Genomic DNA, 21,854 nt, shown 5'->3' with positions numbered 1-21,854 from the left:
TAACTTTCTGCTTTTGTTAACCTTCTTTTTTCGTGTTTCAGGCCAAGGATCGCTTTCCCCTCATCCAAGCAGAGCGACGCGGGATCTGCGTGAAGCGCGCCCTTGACTCCTTCGACCCAGATCCTTACATCTTTTGGAAAGATCTGAAGATGGGCAAGACTCCGGCTGCGCGCCTTGGCCGGTCTCCGCCGGAGCCAACCGGGTCCTCCGATGACCTGACCATGCTTGAGGTGCTTTCTTTTCCGGTTTCTTGTACTTTACCGTTATTGCTTTGTTGCGAATTTTCTCTTAGCTATGTTTAACTTGTAGATCCACGAGCACGCGCCGCCCCTGCGCGCTGAGGCTGGCCATGAGTTTGTGGACAAACTCATGGCCCAAGGCCAAAAGAACAAGCTGCCGGCATCTGATGCCGGTCCCAGCCAGGCCCCTCCCTCCAAGCGCTTCCGGACTGAGCCCTTGGGGGAGAAGCAAGTGGGCGTGCGCCGCTACGGGCGCAAGCAGATGCCGACTGCTTCCGGGTAAGTTTTTCATTTTCTTGCTTGCCTCTTTTTGCCAAGTTCTTTTTCCGGTTGCTTTTCTTCAACTATCTTTCTTTCTTTTTCTCAGCCCTGCGCTCAAGCTTGGCCCAAGGCCATCGGGCTCTGAAGGTTCCGCAAGGACCTCAACCCCTCCTCCTCGCTCAAGCCCGGCACCATCTGGTGCCGGCAACACCTCTGCCTCCCTTTCGGGGGGCACAACAAATTCGGGGCGTGCGGCCCCTTCATCATCAGATCACCGCACGGAGGAGGATCTTTCCTTTCTCCCAGAGAACCAAGACACCGGCGCCAGCAACATCGGCGCCGAAGAAGAAAAAGCTACCGGGCGGGCGGAGCCTTCGGTTCCTCCCGTCCTTGAAAAGACGACAACTTCCGCGCCGGAATCTTCCGCGCCGGAAGGCTCCAACCTGGGTGACGCGCCTAGCGCTCCCCCTTCTCCACGAACCATTCTCATGCCACCTCCAGATGCTCCTCGCACCAAGCCCTCCAGGGCTGCTCCGACTGCGCCGCCGCCCAAGGCCTCCAAGCTCATCAAGGGGAAGGCGACGGCCTCCAGCGCCCCTTCCGGCGGCCAGCAGCCCCTGGTGCTGCACGTCGCCAAGGCCGCCAAGGATACCGCCACGAAGGCCACTGGCCTCCTTGGTCGTATTACTGAGTTCTAGCGCAAAGGCCGGGACCTGGGGCACCTTCTGCCCTACGCCCAAAAGTGGAACGCCGCGGACATGACTCCGGCGACCCGCGGTTTGGGCAAGGACAGGCTGCCGGCGCCTGACCCTGTTGGGGACCGGTCTTCCGAGGAGCACTTCATGCGGCTTCGCAGCGCCGTGAAGGAGCTCGACAACGCGTGGTACGATGCCACGAACAACTTGATGGTACGCTTTATTGACTCTTTTCAACCTTTACCGGTTTCCTTGCTTCCGGATTTTTTCTTTAGTTTCATGCCGGTTTCTCTCTTGTCTATCTTCCCAGTCCCCGAGTTTTGTGGTGAGAGCGCAGCTTTTAGCACAAAACTTTAACTTAAAGACTTAGCGCAAAACCGGCATTGCCAGTCCCCGAGTTTCGGGTTAAGAACTCTGTTCTTAGCGCAAAACTTAACTTAGAAACGCGCGAAACCGGCATTGCCAGTCCCCGAGTTTCGGGTTAAGAACTCTGTTCTTAGCGCAAAACTTAACTTAGCTCTTTTTCTTGAGCAGCTCACGGCTGACGCTCGGAAGGCCCTCTTTGAGGAGCTCCTATGGGAACACCGGGACCTCGCTGAGGCACACGACAAGTGCCAAGGTAATTTTGTACCACCGGCATCTTTTTACCGGAAACCTTTTTTCTTTCTAACACTTATAATCTTTGCTTAACAGTGATCCCGGAAGCTTCCATCGAAGCTCTCAAGGAGCAGCTCGCTGCCGCCCAACGTACAACTTTCTCTTTTCTCCTGTTAACTTGGTTTTCTTTTTCATCTTTACCAACACAATCTTGTTAACACCTTCTTTTCCGGGTTGCAAGGGAGAAGGACCAGCTCATCCGGCGGCATCAGGAAGAGCTGAGCGCCCAGAAAACCAGCTACCAGGAGCTCAAGTCTCAGCTCATCCAGCTGGGGCTTGACCATGCCAAGGCCCTCAAAGCCGCTGAAGCTGATGCAGCGGCCAAGATGGATGAGGCTCTGGAAGATGCCAGCAATGCCACCGTGGTATTGCGAGCTGAGCTGGAGGAGCTGGCCAAGGCCCGGAAGGGTGCCGAGGAGAAAGCTGCGCGGCTGGAGGAGGAGCAGAAGGAGTGCAACAGGATGATGCTGCAAACCGACACGCTTGCCTATCGTAAGTCCTTTGCCTTTGCGCTTTCTTACTACTGCCCGCAAGTCTTTTTTCTTCCGGTTACATCTTTCATTCCGGTTGCGCCTTTCATACCGGTTGCATTTTCTTCCGGATTCCTTTCCTTAGCCTTTTTCTTTCTTTGCACAGGCCTCTTTCCGGACTCTCAGAAGTACGCCGTCAAGAAGGTTGATGAGCGCCGCACCGCCCAGGGCCAAGCGAATCTTGCCGTGCCATGGACGCCCTATGACCATCTGGTCGCGCTGAACGCGCGGGTGTCTCACATGCGCGCGATAGATCGCAACTTATCTGACATTCCTGATGTAGCTACCCAGCTCTTCAGGACTCTGTGGCCTGGCGAGGAGGTCCCGGATACTTTCTCCCTCATCAGCGATCGTCTCAAGGGCGCCGGCAGGAGGATCCGCGAGTGGCAGTGCTCTGCTGCCCGCGCTGGAGCAGACTCTGCCCTCCGCGTCGCTTGCTCCTGGTACCCGGAGCTTAACCTGGATGCCCTTACCGGAGTGCGCGAAGGCGCGGAAACCGATCTGGACCCGATTCTCGCCGCTAAGCGGCAGGATCGTGCGTACCACATCGCGGAGTACGCCGACATGCGCACCTTCATCCCTCCCCCTCCTGACGTCAAAGATTATCTTGATGAGGAGGAGGATGAAGCCGAGGAAGAGCCTCTGGACGACGCTGGCGATGCCCCTCCTGAAGCTCCCGCTGCCTGATTACCTGTCTTAAGATTTACCTTGTCGTGCTGTTTGGCCCTGCGTGCCTTAAAACAATGTCCTGTTAAATTCTACCCCGGTATGCCGGGGTTTATGATGTAAAACTTTAAATTTGCTTTTGGTTGTGGCACAACAGTTTATGCCGGTATGTTATACCGGTGTTAATTATCTTATGTTTGCCTTAGCATATTTGCTCATGGTTTTGCTTTTATCCTGCACTGCAAAGATTTCCAAATTGTTTCCGCATCCAATTCGATGCACACTTGGTTCTTTTGCCTTGGCTCTGCCTGCCTTCTCAGGGCGTTCTTTGGCATATGAGCACAAGGTTCTTTCACCAAACAAGCATTTTCTTGAACTTAGAAATAACTTCGAAATTTTGCAAAAAACCGGTTAAACCGGGGTTAGTTAAATTTTCCGGATTGTTCTTTCCTGCTCTCCCTCTTCGCAGTTCATGTGCTTATCTCCTACCGGTTTATCTTGCTTGCCATGAAGCCGGGTTGCGGACAGCAGCAGAGTCGAAGACTCCGGTAGGATTTAGCACACTACTAAACCGGAAAGAAAAAACATTCAATAATCAACCGGTAAACTGAAAAAAATAAACAAGTTACATGCAACTTAAGTTGGGGTAGTCCCCGAGATTCATTCAAGGTTCCGGCATCTTTTATTCATAGCATGTAAGGTACAAAAAGGAACTTCTTACACCACAACTTCAAGAGTAGAAAGGACGCAACAGAGCTACGTTCCATGGACGCTTGCTTTCCTCTCCGGACCTGTCCGCCTTTCCTTTTTTCCACTCCTGTGCATCGATCAAGTAGTATGCATCATTGTGAAGCACCTTGCTTACAATGAAGGGACCTTCCCATGGTGGTAAGAGCTTATGCCGGCCTTCAGTGTGCTGCACTAGGCGTAGCACCAGATCTCCTTCCCGGAAAACTCTCGGGTTAACCTTCCGGCTATGATAGCGTCTGAGGTTCTGCTGGTAAATGGCTGTTCTTGCCAAAGCCAGCTCTCTTGCTTCTTCTAGCAAGTCCACATCATTTTCTCTGGCCTCTTTGACCTCTTGCTCAGTATAGAGCTGTACCCTTGGTGAATCATGAATGATGTCAGTTGGTATGACCGCTTCTGCTCCGTAAACCATGAAGAACGGAGTGTATCCGGTAGACCGGTTTGGAGTTGTTCTTATACTCCACAGTACTGATGGTAGCTCATCGAGCCAACATCCCGGTGACTTTTCCACTGCATCAATGAGTCTAGGTTTGATACCGGAAAGTACCAAAGCATTCATTCTTTCCACTTGGCCATTGCCTTGTGGGTGTGCCACTGAGCACAAATCCAACCGGATGTTGTTGTCCTCACAGAACCTTTTGAACTCACCTTGAGCAAAGTTGGTTCCATTGTCAGTGATGATGCTGTGCGGGTATCCATACCGCAAAATGACATCTTTCAAGAATTTTACCGCGGTATGCCCATCACACTTTGCGATAGGTTTTACTTCTAGCCATTTGGTGAATTTATCCACCATGACTAAGATGTGAGTCATGCTGCTCCTTGCAGTTTTGAATGGGCCAACCATATCGAGGCACCAAACGGCAAACGGCCATGTTAGCGGTATTGTTTTTAAACCGGACGCAGGGGTATGATTTTGCTTGGCGTACCTCTGGCACCCGTTGCATTTTCTTACCAAATCCTCAGCGTTTTCCAAAGCAGTGGGCCAATAAAACCCATGCCGGAATACTTTTGCTACCAGTGCCCTTGATGAAGCATGATGCCCACATTCTCCTTGGTGAATTTCCTCAAGCATTTCTTTTCCTTCTTCCGGTTCCACACATCTTTGAAGGACACCGGTAACGCTTCTCTTGTACACCTCACCATTGATGAATGTATATGCTTTGGACCTTCTTTGTATTCTCTTTGATTCATTTTCGTCATCCGGCAAGGTGCCGTTGATCAGGAATTCCTTAATAGGTTTAACCCACGACGGTGTCTCTCGAACCAAAAATACCGGTGCATCTATCTCCATGCTATCTACCAGCATCATTTCTTCCGGTATGGGCACAGCAGTCCCCGAGCTTGCCGGAGCAGTCCCCGAGTTTACCGGTGCAGTCCCCGGGTTTCCTTCATCAATATCCATGGGTACTACATCCGATTCCGGTACAAAAATTGATTCCGATTCCGGGCTTGGTTTGATCGATGGTGCTCTTAAGTGAGCTAAAGCTATTCCGGGAGGAATTTCTTGCCTGGATGAGCCCAGCTTGGACAAAGCATCCGCGGCTTCATTTTCCGCGCGCGGCACATGGTGAAACTCACACCCTTCGAAGAATCCGGCAATCTTTTGCACGTGAAACCGGTATGAGGCCATGTTGGCATCTTTCGCATCCCAATCCCCGGAACACTGCTGTACCACAAGATCTGAATCTCCATAGCAAATGATCCGGTGAGCACCGATTTCTTTTGCGACCTTAAGCCCATGGATCAAAGCTTCGTATTCAGCGACATTATTCGATGCCCTGAAATGTACTTGCAAAACGTACCGGAGGTGATCCCCTTTTGGCGAGGTAAGCACCACACCGGCACCTAGACCCTCTTTGAGTTTGGATCCATCAAAATGCATTTTCCAGTATTCTATCCTCTGATCTGGCGGTTTGTATTGCATCTCCGCCCAATCAACGAGGAAATCAGCCAAAGCCTGTGATTTTATGGCATCTCTTCTTTCATATACCGGCACGTATGGTGATATTTGGATTGCCCACTTTGCAATCCTGCCACTAGCGTCCTTGTTGCACATGATATCGGAGATCGGTGATTCACTCACCACTTTCATGGGGTGCTCCTCAAAGTAATGCTTGAGTTTTGTGGCGGCCATGTACACGCCATAAGTCATCTTTTGGAAGTGAGGGTAGTTTTGTTTTGAGAGGGAGAGCACCTCACTCAGGTAGTATACTGGCCTCTGGACGGCTTTTCCTTCCTCTTCTCTTTCAACCACAACCACTACGCTCACAACCCGGTTTGTTGCCGCTATGTATAATAGCATAGGCTCCCTTTCTAGAGGTGAAGCCAGTATAGGTGCTGTGGCTAGCATTGTTTTCAGTTCTTTAAACGCTGCGTCTGCCTGAGGGGTCCAGACGAACTTGTCGGATTTTTTCATCAGAGCATAGAGTGGCAGAGCTTTTTCTCCCAACCTGCTTACGAACCGGCTTAGCGATGCCAAGCTTCCGGTAAACTTTTGCACATCTTTTAGCTCTCGAGGGACAGTCATTCTTTCTATTGCCCGAATTTTTACCGGATTGACTTCTATGCCCCGGCTTGATACCAGGAAACCGAGCAGCTTGCCGGCAGGGACACCGAAGGTGCATTTTGCCGGATTAAGTTTCATCCGGAACCGTCTTAGGTTATTGAATGTTTGCCGGATGTCATCGATTAAGGTGTTCTTTACCTTAGTTTTTATCACAATGTCGTCTACATAGACTTGCACATTCTTTCCGATTTGATCAAACAAGCATTTTTGCATACAGCGCTGGTACGTTGCACCAGCGTTGCGCAAACCAAAAGGCATAGTGACATAGCAATAAGCCCCGTGCGGGGTAATGAACGCAGTTTTTATTTGATCTTCCTTTTTCAAGGGAATCTGGTGGAAACCGGAATATGCATCCAGGAAGGACAACAACTCACACCCAGCAGTTGAATCAATCACTTGATCGATCCGTGGCAAAGGAAAGGGGTCTCTTGGGCAAGCCTTGTTTAGGTTGGTGTAGTCGATGCACATGCGCCACACCTTCGGAGCTTTTGCCTCCAGGTTCTCATCTTTTTTCTTTTCGACCATTACCGGATTGGCCAGCCACTCTGTGTGCGTGACCTCCACAATGAATCCGGCAACAAGCAGTTTGGTTACCTCTTCTCCTATGATTTTCCTTCTATCTTCAGCGAACCGGCGCAAGGGTTGTCGCACCGGCTTGGCATCCTTCCGGACGTTTAAAGAGTGCTCAGCCAGCTCCCTCGGAACACCTACCAAATCATCAGTTGACCAGGCAAAGATATTCCGATTCTCATGGAGGAAGCTGATGAGCGCGCTTTCCTATGCTTGATCGAGTCCGGCACCGATGCGAACGGTGCGCTCTGGGTAAGCCGGATCCAGCATAATGTCCTTTGTTTCATTGGTCGGCTTGAATGCCGGTGAGCCCAAGTTTCCACTCATTGCCGCTAAGCTCAACTGTGAGGACTGAGCCAGCGCAACCGCTGTTTGCATCCTTTTCTTTTCCTCCGCGATCACCAGCGATTCCGCTAGGTTTGACCCGGCAGATGCAATTTCCAGTGAGACTTTATAGTTTCCCACCACAGTTAAGGGTCCACGAGGCGCCGGCATCTTCATCTTGAGGTAAGCCGTATGAGTGGTAGCCATGAAAGCTGCCAGTGCTGGTCTTCCCAACAACGCATGGTAAGGACTGTCTAGATCCACCACCTCAAACTCAACATTTTCAACCCGGCAATTATCACGTCCTCCAAATGCTACGTCCACCCGAACTTTTCCTATCGGGGCACAGGACAAGCCCGGAACAATTCCGTGGAACGTTGTACGCGTTGGCTGAAGCATGTTTTCTGTTATGCCCAGCGTATGCATGGTATGCTTGTACATGATGTTTATGCTGCTGCCGTTATCTATCAGCACCTTGCTGAACTTTACTCGAGTTTGTGGCCCTTTCATGATTGGGTCCACAACAAGAGCGTATCCACCCGGATTCGGCATGATCTTGGGGTGATCCTTAAATGACCAGGTAATTTCCTGATCTGACCACAGCATGTACTTGGGGACTGCTGGCATCACGGCATTGACCTCCATGGAGCGGCGGTGTACACTTTGTCTGTCTGTTGTCTCAGTGACAAAGACAACACAGCACATATGCGGACCCTCGTAAACATTCCAGCCTAAAGGTGCCGGTGGAGGTGGCTGATCATCATTTTGCTCCACCCGGTTAACTTGCTGGTACTGCTGCCGGTTTGGCTGCACCGGTAAGGCGTTTGCCCCGATAAGTGGCGGTGGCGGCGGTAGCTGTTGTTGCCGCGGCATGTCTTGTGGTGGTTGTGCATCTTTTACCGTTCCTTTTTGCATCAAGTACTTGGTCCAGGTACAATCCTTCGTCAGGTGGTTTGACGGGTGTGCTGGATTTGGTGTGTGCCACCGGCAAGGTTGGTCCATGGCAGCTTCCATGGTGTACTTTGCGGGTTCTTGCCAGTTTCTTTTCTGGACCCAGGGTTTCTTTTCCACCCATTGTTTCTTAGGACCTGCCCACGGCTGCGATCCGGTTCTTTGCCTCTGACTGCCGCTGGCCTCAGAGTTTTCCTGTACAGCAGCAACTTGCTGCGGACCGTACCTTCGATCCGGAAAATCTTCTCTTCTTTTGTTATTCCGGTTATCCCGGTGTTGTTCGTGGCGCAGCTGTTCCGGCTCAGGTTGCACTGCCGGCTGCGTTGGGTCTCCCAACGCATAGCTATCCGCCACACGTATCATCTCTGCCAACGTTGTCGGCATGTTCCGCTGCAGCTTTTGCCACAACGGTGAACCTCTTCTGCACCCACTGCTAAACCAAGCAATGGCCTGTGCCTCGATTACCCCTTCACAGGAGTTCCTTGTAGTGTTCCACCGGGCCAGATAATCCCGGTCTGTTTCGTTTGCGCGCTGTATGCACAGAGCGAGTTGCTGTGGCCTGTTTGGCCTTTGATAGGTGCTGCTGAAATTGCTCACAAAAGCCTCCTCAAAATCCAGCCAGCCATTTATGCTTCCTGCCGGCAAGTTGTTTAGCCAGATTCTTGCCGGTCCAACCAAAAACGATGGTATGATCCTCACGGCCCAACGCCGATTTCCTCCTCCTGCTACGGTTCCTCCACCGCCTGCGACGTATACCGCGGTCACGTAATCCGCGAGCCAATCTTCCGGCTTTGTAGTGCCATCGTATGTTTTTGTGTCACGAGGCAACATAAAGTTGCGAACTGGTGGTTTTTCTTTCATGATCCTTGGGCCAAAGCACTTTGGGCCTGGGGGACCTTCCTCCTCGATCATTTCTGACAAGTACACTCTATCCAGACGGTGCCTCGCATCCCGTTCCGGTAAGTATCTCTCTCCCAGGCGTTCTCCCAATGGGCTCCGGAAAGCTACCGGTCTTGCAGAATCAGCCTCATCATAACATTCCGGTACCGTGGCCCTTGCCTGCCGGTACCTCGGGGGATCTATTTCCTCCTCATCGTACGCTGCCCTTGCAGCTCGATAATTTTGTCCGGTTTCATATCTACCGGCATGATTGTTTCCGGCATAGCCTCCTCTGGCGTAGCCTCGTTCTGCCCCTTGGCTTTTTCTACCGGCATCATGTTGCCCGGCTTGTTGCTTTCCGGCAAGAACCGGATCATACACAGTCATCTGCTGTGCGTTCATTTCTTTTTCTCTTCTTCTGTCCGGATGGGGGGACGATGCCTGCCCATGGGACTTGCTTCCGGCATTCCTTGTTGAACGCGCGGATTTTGAGGCCGCAGCCTTGTTCAGCTTAGCCAGCTGCTCAGCATTCTGCTGCTCAATAGTTTCCAGCAGCTCTCTAACACGCTCTTGCTGTTTTGCCAAAGCATCTCCGGAAAGCGACTCACACAGCTCTACTGCAGCTTTAGCAGCTTTTATAGTTTTATCCGGGCTGCTGTACTTAGGTTTCTCCACGATGCTAACAGATGCAGAGGTACTTTTGCCGGCATGAATTTCTTTGCGCAAATCCTGATCTAGGTTGCGAGCTTTTAGCCGGTTTTCCGGCATCCTAGCAGCATGCGCGCTAACAGAAGCAAAGTCATGGGCAGCGTTATACTCACGTAGGGTTAGGTTTAGCTCGCGCTGCGCCCGGATGATGTCCTTGCCGCTCTCGAGCACCTTTTGGCGCTGCGCCTCCAGCTCCGCCTGAGCCGCTGCCGGGTCGATGTTCTGCGCGATGGGGGTGGCGAGGACGTTCATCGCCGCTTGAAGCGGTGTTTCCGGTGGTGCGGATGATGCTCCCGCTGCGCCTGCGTCGTGCTCCAGCGGTGGCTTGGCCGCACGGGTCGAAACCGCACGACCAGCACCTTCACCCACAGCTTCTTTTCCTGCACCAACCACGCCGGTCATCATTACCTCGACGCTGCCGGCGGCGCGGCCAGCACAGAGCCATCTTGGCGGGTCCGGTGCCACCAGCACCGGCGAGAGGCGCTGGCGCACAGGGACGGTGCCGAAGTAGACGCGGTGGCTGCCAAACTCGATGATGCGGCCGTTCTTGGGGAAGATGCCGCCGTTGGCGAAGCAGCCCGCGTTGTCGTTGATGAAGTCCATGGCGTAGATGCGCTGCACGAGCGCGGACACCGTACGCTCGCCGGAGATCTCGAGGACGCCCGCCCGAATGTGAACTCCTTCAAGCGCCACTTCAGGCCCCACGGTGGGCGCCAACTGTCGTCGTGGTGAACGGACAGATGCCATAGGATGGCTTAGATTGGGGCCGAATGGACGCTAGAGGATTCGGGGGAGGGTTTGCGATTAGATGGGAAGAACTTCCGGATGCTTTCCTCAAGAACACAACCAAAGGCCGGTATACAAGAAGAGAGACAAGAGGAAGAACTCTTTACTAGATCGCGAGCTTCATTAATCTCAACATGGTTACAAGTTTGAGCTTCGTGCCTTCCTACTACCGTGCTTGCCCGTAAGGAGGGCTGCCCCCTCTCCTTATATAGGGGAGAGGGTGGCTTACAGTGCAAGAAACCCTAACGGCATCTTTGACTAGACAAACTACTTTTACAAAGCTACTTTAATCATAGATGACACCGGGATCCTCTTTAATCAGGAACGCTGACGTCTTCCGGCTTCTTTTAGCGTCATCCCTCTCTTTGGCGCCAGGGCTCTGATTAAAGCCACTTTGCTTAGCTCATCCTTGTCTTCTTGCTCTGAAGAGAATCTTTGACCAGTCCTGCCGACAGGCCCTTCTTTCCGGTAACTTCTTTACCGGGTTCCGGCATGCCCCCTTGGGGATGCCGGCTTAGCTTCACTTAGCCCAAGCTCCTACCTTTGTTTCCGGTAAGAATATTAAACCGGTATCTCGATGGCTCAAACCATCCGGTTTGGCATGCCTTTGGCATACCGGGGGTTATCCCCCCAACACTATCCCAAAGGTTAATCTTGACAATATATGCAATGAATTCATAATTCATCACATGTGCATACATTGTGGGGGAGTTTTCTCTATATATATTCGTTCTACTCACATCCATTGCATTTGTTGTAGTTGTGTGAGTAGAGCCGGTTTTGATATGGGCTAATAGCTTTGTGTTACTTGACCATATCAAATACAACCTCTTGTATACAACTTATTCTCGGATAAGTTGCGTACTTGTCACTAATATTCATTATATAAACCCTCTTATTGTGGTTGTCATCAATTACCAAAATGGGGGAGATTGTAAGGGTATATTGCCCCTATGTGTGGTTTTGGTAATCAATGACAACCCCTATGGACTAATGTTTTCATTGAGTTTATATGAAGGAATATTCCATAGGTACTACTTGCTCTCCATGTGTTGGATTCAAGTATGGATGCCATGAAGATAAAGATATACCTTGTGTATTGGCATCAAGATCATCGGTATGAAGATATATATGTGATATGATCAAGAAGAAGAAACGAAGATGGAGTTCTTATGTGGAACTCAATATTAGCCATGCTCTATCTTATGTGAGTATGAGAAGATACAAGGTTGTGTTTGGGCAAGTTCAAGATGAGCATCTTGAGTGGATCACATGCTTGAAGCTTGCCGTCCATTTGGTGATAGCACTACAAGAGATGGGGGATTTGTTGACGAAAACCCTGGTGACAAAAATGCATACCGTCATGGATGTGTCCTTATAGGTGACGAATTCATCTTTCGTCAAGCATTTAAGGTAATGCTTGACGGTATGATTTCTCGTCAAGAAAAAATCGTCACCCATTACCCAAGCGGGAAGGGCTTCCATCGTGTCTCTTAATAGGTGACAAAATCAAAGATCGAGGTGACGAAATAATACTAAGTTACTTTATTAAATGTTATTAGTTTTATATATCATGCGTGACCCACTTGTCAGGAACATATTTAATTAAGTAAAAATTGTGGTTTGGAAGAATCGAACAAGGGCTTCGGCGTGACCGACGCGGAGTCTTACCGCTAAGGTAGATATGGAATTTTGATCTGGATCCGTAAGTAGTCTATTCTACATATTTATTTCAATGGTGTGATCTAGATGTTACGACATAATAATTCCCTTATTAATATTTATGTCGGCCGAGGGTGCCTCGTTTAAGTCGCGCCGCTAGCAGACACGGCCTATATATGTGCTCTTGCTAACAATCGAATCGACTAGGGTTCTCGTTGAGGTGAGAAGAATTCCGTGAAGGCTCCATTGTGGTGGCGGCGAGACGCATCATCGGTGAGTTCTCCTGATTGTTCATTAGGTCTAGATTTTTTAATCAGTTGTCAAGATCTGTTCTGAAGAACGTTGGCATGTTCTTAACTGAATTGTAGGCAATGGATCGAAGTTGGATAACTGATGGCACCAAGAAGTTCACAACAAAGTACATGGCAGGTGTTAGGGATTTCATCAAGTTTGCGCTAGAACACTTGGACAATATAGATGAACCAATCTTGTGCCCTTGCAAGGACTGCCTAAATCTGATACGTCAGGATATAAAAACAGTCGAGGATCACTGCAATTGTTCAGGTATGTCCATGACGTATACAAGATGGACTAGACATGGGGAAGATTTTAGTGATGACGAAGGGCGGGAAAGAAACGATGATGGTGCGTATGATAGTGACAACGATGAAGAGGAAGACAATGGTGATTGTTATGTTGATGATTCGTCTAGTATGATCGATGAACTGCAGAAGTCTGGAAATAAAGGTCCTGACCTGCCAAATCTGTATGCTAATCTAATTGAGTCAGCGAAAAAAGAACTTTATGAGGGATGCACCTCTTTCACTAGGTTGTCGTTCATCATTAAGCTCCTTCATGTCAAATCATACAGCCGGATAACAAACAGAGGATTTGATCTCTTACTTCAGCTTTTACGTACAGCTTTGCCAGATGTGGACTTTCCCAAATCATATGCTGATGCTAAGAGTGTTCTTTCTGATGTTGGGCTTGGTTATGAGACAATTCATGCATGCAAGTTTGATTGTTCTTTATTTTGGGGAGATCACAAGGACGATACGAACTGCCATGTTTGTGGATTATCAAGATATAGAGACCCTCTTTGGAAAAAAGAAAATCCCTCACAAGGTGTTAAGGTACTTTCCTATAATTAAAAGGTTGCAGAGACTATTTGTTAAAAAGGAAATGTCGACACATACTAGATGGCACAAAGAGAAGAGGGTTGTTGAGCCCAATGTACTGAGGCACCCTGCTGATGGTGAGGCATGGAAGCACTTTGATGGCAAGTTTGATTGGTTTGCTAAAGATCCTCGTAACATAAGACTAGGTTTTGCCACAGACGGCTTCAGTCCTTTTGGAAGTATGAGTAATCCTTACAGTATGTGGCCTGTTTTTGTGATTCCTTACAACTTCCCACCATGGATGTGCATGGATCAATCGAATTACATGATGGCATTGCTAATCCCCGGAAAGTATTCCCCAGGGAAAGATTTTCATGTATTTATGCAGCCACTGATAAAAGATATGATGCAGCTATGGAGTGGTGTGGAGACATTTGATGCATGCACAAAGGAATATTTCCCATTGCATGCTGCGTTTCTTTGGTCTATTCATGATTATCCTGGATATGCCACTATGTCAGGCCGAAGCACAAGAGGATTTCATGCGTGTGTGCATTGCGATGAGAATCCTTGCGCTGAACCTTTGAAAAACAAAATTGGATATATTGGGCATCGGCGATTTCTTGATAAAAATCACCCATACAGGAAAAGCAGACTTTTCAATGGTACAACTGAGACTAGAGATCCACCAAGGAAGTACACACCCAAAGAGGTAGCTGCGAAGGTAGAAATGGTTAAGGATTTTGAACATGGGAAAAATCCAATAAGTAGAAAGCGGAAGCGTGCAAATCGTACCCGATGAACCAACATGGCACCCGAAAGTCAGCTTACATCATCTACCGATCTTGCCAGAACTTAAGATAGCTCACAACTTAGATGTGATGCATATTGAGAAGAACATATGTGACAATATTGTTGGTACACTACTTGAACTTGAGGGCAGGAATAAGGACACTGTTAGTGCTAGAATTGATTTGAAGAAATTCAAAATGTGGAAGAAGTATTGGTTGAAGAAAATTGTGAAGGATGATGATGATGCAGCGATAACTTATGCGAAGCCCCCGCACCGTGGACGCTTTCGAAGGAACAGAAGAGACATTTGTGTAGGTATTTGGCAAACACTAGGTTCCCAGGATGGTTATTGCGCAAACCGGGAAGATGTGTGAATATTGATTGTTGTAAGTTTACCGGTATGAAGACGCATGATTGCCACATACTTACGCAGCGAGTGTTGCCGGCTGTGATCAAGGGAATTGCATCTAAGGAAATGTATGTGGCTATTGCAGAGCTAGGAAGATTTTTAGGGAGTCTGTGTGCCAAACCCTGAAAGTTGATGTGCTGAATCGATTGAAGGTTGAAATTGTTGTGATCCTATGCAAACTTGAGAAGCTCTTCCCCCCAGCTTTTTTTGATGTAATGGTGCACTTAGCTATTCATCTTCCTGAGGAGGCTCTTTCGAGGGGTCCTGTTCATTATGGTTGGATGTATCCAGTTGAGAGAAGATTAGGTTATCTAAAGTCTACGGTCCGTAACAAAGCAAGGCCAGAAGGTTCTATCGCAGAGAGCTACATTGTTGATGAGTGTTTGATTTTTTGCTCTAGATTTTTCAAGGATGGCACAGAAACAAGATTTAACAAAGATGATAGGAACCAAGACATTCGGAGAAAACCTGATCCTGACGAGATGGAAGTATTTTCAGTTGGAGCTAAAGGTCTTGGGAAATCCATTTTGAAACATTTTGACAAGGAATTTGACAAAATGGTTTGGTATGTGCTGAACAACTATGACGATGTAGAACATTATATCAAGTAAGTAGTTAGCTTCACTTTAATAACTACTTCTCAATGTTGCAGACATAATTGTCCTGTATTTCATATGTGTTTTTTCTATGTTTCAGTGAATTCCGACAAGAATTGGGAGGTAGGGGTGTGCGTGACATCGAGGAGACGGTTCAGAGAGAGTTTGCAGGTTGGTTTGCAAACCATGTGAGACAGTTGGACAATGCATCAGAGATTTAAAGTCTCTGGCTGCTGGGCCAGACCGGCGTGTAGTAGTATACGCTGGTTGCAACGTAAAGGGTGCGAGGTTTCGCACGCTTACTCGGGATAAAGACCTGAAGACTCAAAATTCGGGCGTAGCGACTAAGGGATCTTTTGGTGATGCAGATGAGGCCGACTACTATGGTGTTCTGCAAGAAGTTCTTGAACTGCAGTACGGGACTAACAAACACGGTGACAGGTCCATGTACTTGTTTCGTTGCGACTGGTTCGACCTTGCGAGCAAGGGTTCCAAGATAAAAGATGATGGTTTTTTTAAAAGCGTTAACACTTCTATCCTATGGTTCAAGAATTCACCATTCATATTGGCCAGTCAAGCTGAAACATGCTTCTATTTGGAGGATACAAAGTTTGGTGATCCATGGAAAGTGGTGCAGAAGTTCAGCCATAGACATGTGTACGACGTTCCAGAATTAGAAGATGGTAACGATGATGCATTTGTACGGAATGAAGACGCATACCAGGAGGATGAAGGTTCAGTCGACCATACATTTCATGATGTTGTCGACCTAGACGAGGAAGCGTAGGTGGAAGCAGAGGAGGATGATCATCGTGCTTTGAAGTTGTACGTATTCATGATGCTCGTACAATCCGTGAACTAGAGAATGGGGAAGATAGTCCCAATGTTGACATGGATATGAGCGAAGATGAACTAGAGAATCAGGAAGATAGTCTCATTTTGGAAGAGAACATACATGATGACGAGGGAAAAAATTCAGAAGAAGATAGTGATTTAGATTGATAGAAACATGTAATGCATACAACTATATGTTTTGTTCCAAACATTTGAAATGTTCTTATTTAGATGTTTACGATCTCGAACTTGTCATTGAATTATCCAGAAGGGTTTAAGAGCAAATTAATATAAGCAAAAATATGGACAAATATAAGAAAGCCAACATGTCGGTAACATAACTTTGACAATGGTTTTAATTAATCGACACTTGACACGATTACAACCAGCAGCACGATATGACTAACTATTGTTTTAACACAAGCAAAATCGACAATCGCATAAAGAGTCTTACAACTTAATTTAAACCTAAAGGGGCTGCATAGTTGGACACACGGGCACCATGAATCACGGACTAGCTACTCCAGATCGATTTCGGGCACATGGGTAGCAAACAAGTAAACCCCTGCATTTCCCAGGTAAAGCAAGAATAGCATCTTGTCACCCATCTGAAGGTGCTTTTCCTTGTCCATGAACTCCTTCCACCCACTGACGCAGACGACCATCGTCAAGAAATTGCGTAGGACGCATGCACCAAAGTATCTTTGGGATGGCACACAATATTGATTGCACCATATTGTTCCATATCTTTAGGAACCAAACCGCTAGGGAAGTTCTGTTCCAACAGTAGGGACACAGTTTACTTAACACTTGTACTTAATGTAGGTCGCAAACTTAATGAAATGATATGATCTCATTGCTTACCACGTGTTTGTTGTAATTTTCGTTGTTTGTCCAATTCAGAGTATGCAGCATTGGGACAACTAGTGCTACTTGATCATAATCTCCAGCATTGTGGTACTCAACAAGGTAGTCCAAGTTGTCCACCTGAAGAATGACGGTATGCATCATCCTCCAATTTATCATTGTTCCATCGGCATTACTGCGAGCGAGTCAACAATGTCACGCTTCGTACGGACAACCGGTAGTAAGCTGCATAATTAAAATAACTGACATAAGATGGAATAATTAATATGATCAATCATTGTGTCCAAAGGTGGAAAATTACCTGGATGGATTAGTGGTTCAGTTCCAGTTATTACAAGAGTATCCTGACCAGATGAGTTAACTCTGAAAATTAACTCCATGCCAACCTTAAAATTGTACACTCTAGCAAATTCGTTCCAAAATCTTCCGTTGATATAGGTTCTGCCAGCTCTGTTGGTAACATTAACAATAAATGCATGGCCATCTTTGGTTTTGAGTGCAGCTTCAAAAGTTGTCCTGTGGGAGGTCTGGACACCATACTTCTTAAGGAAATACGGTCTATAGTAGCAAGGGATGACCTAAATTCAGTAGAGTTAATACAAAAGTAAGTTAAATATGCGTCTACTCGGATAATCACCGAGTCTCAGATCTTGGACTTCTATCAGCACATATCTGAACTTCTATCAGCACATATCTGAACTTCTATCAGCACATATCTGAACTTCTATCGGTATAGGACTGAACTACCGATACCTCTATCTCTAACAGCTACAACTATCGTAAAACTGGTATGAACGTAAAAGTTATCACAACTATCGTAAAACTCAACCATAAATAAGCGGTTAATACATATGGTGACCAACAATTATTACACACATCTGAATAATAGTACTAAACTAGCAATAACTACTAGGATCACGTGTTAAACTTTGATGTGGCGGCGAATTAATAAAACATCTGAATGAATTTTAAACTTATAAGTGCATGTACCGTCTTCTCCTCAAAACCCTCTTGTAGTGTTTGCACGAAAAAACCTAACGCGACTCCCCCTCCGCCGCACATCTCCTTCTTGTCAAAGCAAACTGGACACTGCAAAAAATATGAAGAAAGATTACAAATCGGAAACAACGATCGATCGCGAGACGTACATGTTATTTACGTACTCCACTAGTAGGCGCCATCCTTGGTCTCGACGCGGAGCGAGAGTCTTACAAGTCTCACCGGCGAGAGACGTGGCGAACTGTGGCGGCGAGAGACGTGGCGAGATCTGGCGGCGAGAGACGTGGCGAGATCTGGCGGCGGCTGAAGGAGGTCGTGATATGATGGCAAGTTATATCGTGGAGTAAATTTCGGTAGGTCAATAGGAGTGCAAATGGGCGGTGCTGGGTTTAGACGTGACAACACGGTCGAATGCGCGTCAGTTGGACTAGACCCGCGTCAGTTTTCTCTTCGTCTGCCGTGTCAATATTCGGACGGAGTAATTAATGGGGATGATATTTATCCCCTTCCCCCTCCCCTACCGTCTCAATATTCGCACCGCATCCTGGTTTCCACTTTCCACACTTCTCGTCGTCTCCTCTCCCTCATTATCTTCGTCTCCCGCCGCTGCGTCGCCATGGACATGGATGAGCAGCAAATGTACAACTGGACTAGCACGCGCGCAGTCCACATCCACGACGAGGAGGACCTGGAGGTGGTCTACACCAACGACCCCTGGGAAGTGCACCGCGTCCTCGACATGTACACGGAGTGACTCATGGAGGACGAGCACAAGTTCGTCGGCCTCGACTTCGAGTACACCAACCATCGAGCCGAGGACGAGAAGAAGATCGCCGTGGTTCAACTCTGCATGCGTCGACATGTGCTGGTGTTCCACTACGCAGCGTAAGAACTAATCCCCTTTTTTAATCTTTCGATTGGGGTTTTTTACTTGCCGCCGTTCTGTCTCTCTTTGATTTTCGTTAGACATTGTTCCCGAAAATCAGTACATTCCCGATCTAAATATGCTACACATTGTTCCAGAAAAGCAGTACATTCCCGATCTAAATCTGCTACACATTTTCCCGATTTATTAATTTGTTTCATCTTCGTCTCCTCTGTAGGTTCTTGCATATTTGTAACTGATCTGTGACTAGTACATTACTTTGTTTACTGCAGTGCTAACTGGTGGGAGTCTCCGGCAATCTGCGATTTCTTTCGAGAAGGCGCTACGTTTGCGAGTGTTGACATCCGTGGTGACAAGAGAGTTCTGTGGAGGACATGGCACATGGAGATTCCTTCTGAGTACTACGTTGATCTCCAGGACGAGTACTTCAAGTACACTGGTCATGCGAGGGCTGGCATGGCTACCATGGCAGCAAGACTCATTGATTCATGGTTCAGTGATATGAAGAAGAAGTTCCACCACCATCGGCACAGACTGTGGGGGGACTTCCCACTTCCAAATATGAACATCGAGTATGCAGCCATTGATGCTTGGGTCTCGTACGAGCTCTACCGCAAGATCGTGGTCGACAGAGTCCTGCTGATGGTGGATTGATCATCTCTTCTGCTGCATGACCCCCTGATCTTTTGGTTTGGTCTCCCTCCTGCGTGAGGTGCTTTTGGCTAGTAGTCCGTTCTTTTGAAACTGTAAATATTTTGCCATGATATGTTAACAATTGTCTTGGGTGGTTTCAATTTTATGTTGTGTACATCCTAGTACTTCAAAGTGCTAGTAAACTAAATGTTCAGAGCAGTAGAGTTCTTCAAAATCAAAACATACCAGACGTAAAAATCACCAAAAATTGTGATTCAAATTTTCTTTATGACTTTTACTCATTTATCTGAAATTTTTCATCGAAAAAATCTCAAAGTGGTGAACAATAACATAATATGGTGTCCCCATGGTGGACATGTGTCAAACGAGGGGTTTTCGGACGAAAAGAGGGGGAAATCGCCAAAAACTGACCAAACCACCATGGATTTGGGGCATGATTTGGCACCCTTGTGCACATTGTGATATGACACCTTGGTTGCTATGGGTTTTGATTTTTTGGAGTTGGTGGCATGGTGTCCCCACGGTGGACATGTGTCGAACGAGGGGTTTTCGGACGAAAAGAGGGGGAAATCGGTAAAACCATCCAATCCACCATGGATTTGGGGCATGATTTGGCACCCTTGTGCACATTGTGATATGACACCTTGGTTGCTATGGGTTTTGATTTTTTGGAGTTGGTGGCTTGGTGTCCCCATGGTGGACATGTGTCGAACGAGGGGTTTTCGACGAAAAGAGGGGGAAATCGCCAAAACCGACCAAACCACCATGGATTTGGGGCATGATTTGGCACCCTTGTGCACATTGTGATATGACACCTTGGTTGCTATGGGTTTTGATTTTTTGGAGTTGCTGGCATGGTGTCCCCATGGTGGACATGTGTCGAACGAGGGGTTTTCGGACGAAAAGAGGGGGAAATCGCCAAAAACTCACCAAACCACCATGGATTTGGGGCATGATTTGGCACCCTTGTGCACATTGTGATATGACACCTTGGTTGCTATGGGTTTTGATTTTTTGGAGTTGGTGGCTTGGTGTCCCCATGGTGGACATGTGTCGAACGAGGGGTTTTCGGACGAAAGAGGGGGAAATCGCCAAAAGCGACCAAACCACCATGGATTTGGGGCATGATTTGGCACCCTTGTGCACATTGTGATATGACACCTTGGTTGCTATGGGTTTTGATTTTTTGGAGTTGGTGGCATGGTGTCCCCATGGTGGACATGTGTCGAACGAGGGGTTTTCGGACGAAAAGAGGGGAAATCGCCAAAAACTCACCAAACCACCATGGATTTGGGGCATGATTTGGCACCCTTGTGCACATTGTGATATGACACCTTGGTTTCTATGGGTTTTGATTTTTTGGAGTTGGTGGCATGGTGTCCCCATGGTGGACATGTGTCGAACGAGGGGTTTTCGGACGAAAAGAGGGGGAAATCGCCAAAAACTCACCAAACCACCATGGATTTGGGGCATGATTTGGCACACTTGTGCACATTGTGATATGACACCTTGCTTGCTATGGGTTTTGATTTTTTGGAGTTGGTGGCTTGGTGTCCCCATGGTGGACATGTGTCGAACGAGGGGTTTTCGGACGAAAAGAGGGGGAAATCGCCAAAAACTCACCAAACCACCATGGATTTGGGGCATGATTTGGCACCCTTGTGCACATTGTGATATGACACCTTGCTTGCTATGGGTTTTGATTTTTTGGAGTTGTTGGCTTGGTGTCCCCATGGTGGACATGTGTCGAACGAGGGGTTTTCGGACGAAAAGAGGGGGAAATCGCCAAAAACTGACCAAACCACCTTGGATTTGGGGCATTTAACGTCACCACATTACCCTACAACAGAAGTTTCACTTGGAAAAAGGTTTGACAACCTCTTAGTGCAATTAGGTCAACCTAGGTTTCACCAAACACTCAAACTTTCATATAAAATTGAAAATTTGTTGAAATCTTTCCAAACCTTGTGTATTGGCCAATGTGTGGCTAACACTTTCCATGGAAAATAACAAACTAGAAAAAAATTTGTTTCCCTACCAAAGCACTCACAAAAGTGAGGTGCGTAGTGAAAGATTATGCCCGTCTACCTCGAACGGGCAGTTCTTGACCATTTTTTGAGGTACATAACTTGAAATGGACTGAAATTTGGCATAAGGGTGCATCAACATGTGGGTAATGACGCTAGCATGCTATCTTGGCAGTTTGGTTTGAAAATTTTCAAAAATTCATCCCCTAAACTCAAGAAGAGGCTATGTGTGATCACTAATTCGTATTTCAAATATTTTAGAGTTTTTAATACCCATACTGAAAATTCTGTGCCAGCCCATCCGTCATGCGTGGGACCCATGTCAAAGTAATGGGAAAGTGGACTGACTACATGCAGCAATCCACGTTTTCACACCCACGCGTCAGACAGAGGAACCCAAACGGCAGCACCTACTGTATATCCATCGG

Source organism: Lolium perenne, chromosome 3 (genome assembly GCF_019359855.2).
Source record: "Lolium perenne isolate Kyuss_39 chromosome 3, Kyuss_2.0, whole genome shotgun sequence".
NCBI lineage: Eukaryota > Viridiplantae > Streptophyta > Magnoliopsida > Poales > Poaceae > Lolium > Lolium perenne.
This window is presented reverse-complemented; position numbering follows the sequence as displayed.